The following is a 2,367-nucleotide window of genomic DNA, read 5'->3' as shown; positions in this document are numbered from 1 at the left end:
TGCTGCCCCCTGGTGGCCGACTTCCGCACCAGCGCCTCGGCTGCCCCAAATCTCTCCTCCCGGGGAGCCACTTGGAGCTTCTTCTGGAAGCCCCCTGGGCCAGACTGTGTGCCGAAGGCCGACCCCCTTCAATGCTCCCAGGAACCCCGCAAGGGCTGTCTGTGTCGGCGCCCCTCCCGGCAGCCTCCCTGACGCTATCCAGGGCGGTGCCCCTTCTGCGGAGGCCGCAGGGATCATGCAAATCCTGACACCAGCCACCTCATGCCTGCCCTGCTCCGGCGCTCGAGCCTAGCCTCGTCGGCCCTTCCAGGAACCCGCAGAAGGAGGCATGTGGACGCCCGTTTTGTAAGGGAGGAATCTGAGGCTGGGAGAAGGGAAGCAACCCACCTGAGGTCACCCAACACTCTAGCAGCAGACTTGCGCCTTACCCCTCAGCCCTACGCCCCGCCACCGTGCTTCTGCGAGGGGCTGGTAGGCACGAAAGCAGGGGAGGAAGTCAAGGGTCCCAGGTTTAACCTCCCCTGGCACCCCACAAGCCCTGGAGCCAGGGGTAGGCATCTGGGGTGTGGGGGGTACGGCCCTGCTGTGGAGGGCCGACCCTTCGGGTGCATCCCACCCAGGAGGTGACCAAGCTCCCACCCGGCCGTCTACCTTCCCCGGTGCCGCTCGCACCCCACTAGGGCAAAGCCCTCCCTGCCTCATCCAACGCCCCCAACATTCGAGGGGTGCCCACACGGCCCCGGAAGGGCTCCCCTTTCGGCTTCCAGCCGCATCCCCCAGCAGGGGTCCTTCCACAAGGCCCTGGACAGGCCTGGCGAGACCCCTGGGGAGGCCGCGGCCTCCCGAGCCCCCCTTCTCCCCCGTAAGATGGGGCCTGCAGGCCCGGAGGGTGTGGGGAGTTACAGATTAACTAGCTCGCCCCCAGCGACAGGCGGCGCGGCCGGCTCTGCGCCCGCGCAGGGGGAGGCTTTCCGGCGCCTTGGCGGGGGCCCAGCGCTGGGCGCAGCCAGAACGTCCCTCCCGCACCGAGTTCCCGCGCTCCCCCCACCCCAGGACAGGCTGTTCTCGCGGCGGCTGCCAGGCACGTCCTCCGCAGGTGCCGGCCTCCCTCCGGTGACGCGTCCACATGCCGCGCGGCGCAATTCGAAAGCTCCGATTACAGGGAGTGCCTTGTGCGCGGGGTCCCGGGCCGGGGTCCTCACGCCCCAGGAATAGGCGGGAAGGGCAGGGCGGCCCTTGGGGAGGGACGGTGGGAGCAGGGAACAGCCCTGGACGTGAGAGCTGCGCCGCCTTCTTCCTAACTCCCAGGGGCTGCCTCCTCTCGGGGTCTCAGGCTGGCCCCGGACTTTTCCGTTTTCAGCACTGAGTGTCCCAGGAGACTCTGGACCGTTGGTCATCCCAGCTCTCTCCCAGGGTTGGGGAGGGGACCCGGGGTAGGGGGCAGGCACGGAGGAGGGTCACAGGGACCTGTCTCAGACATCTGCAGCCAGCTCTGAGCCCCACCAGGCTTCCCTCCAGCCCCACCCGCAGGACACAGACTGGACGGCCCTGGGCCAAAGGCTCGCTTTGTCAGGGAAACGGCAAGAAAAAGGGATCGGGTGATCAGATGCCCCCTTCCCGGATCTCAGGTCCACTGTGACCCCCGACTTCCTGTTTAGCCTTCTTGGGCTAATGGGGACCCCTAGGAGTCAGCATCTTCCGACCATGGGGTATACCACGGCCTCCACCTCCCATTTTGCTTCCAACACCCCCATATGGTGTTCAGAGAACCAGAAATGCCAGGGAGGAGAGGTGAAGCTCCCCTCTATACCCCACATCCCTCCTCCATAGCAGGGACCTGGCCCTGCAGTGACTGGAGGAACAAGCGTCAGGAGCCCCTGTGCCCCCAGGAGAGACTTCATTTTGCACATTAGTTGAACACCTACTACTCGGCACGCCCTGGGGTGGGCGCAGCGTGTGAGCTGCTCCCACAGCCAGTCCCCACAGTGAAGGAACAGGCTCCAGTCCACTGCCCATCCACAGTCAGAGAGGAGCGCCTTCATCACCTCATTCCCTCTGCATTCACCCCATCATTCGTTCACCCATCACATTTTCCCAGCTCCTCCCAGCTGAGTCTCTGAAGGAAGCAGCAGTCGGTCAGGACCAGTTAGGAGTTAAAAGTGGGCCGAGCCCTGGCCGGTCCTCCTGGAAGCCAGGGCTGCACAGAGTAGGGGCTCAGTAGAAGGGGTGCCTATCCCCTCCCTCCCCCGACAGCCGGGGGCGGGGGGAGCCTCTGGGCCACCTGCCAGACCAGTCCTGCCACATCCTCACTCGCCAGCCAGCCGCAGGCCCTGAGGCCCAAAGCTGGGGGCCTGCTGCCCCCTGGTG

Source organism: Hipposideros armiger, unplaced genomic scaffold (assembly GCF_001890085.2).
Source record: "Hipposideros armiger isolate ML-2016 unplaced genomic scaffold, ASM189008v1 scaffold_494, whole genome shotgun sequence".
Taxonomy (NCBI): Eukaryota; Metazoa; Chordata; class Mammalia; order Chiroptera; family Hipposideridae; genus Hipposideros; species Hipposideros armiger.
This window is presented reverse-complemented; position numbering follows the sequence as displayed.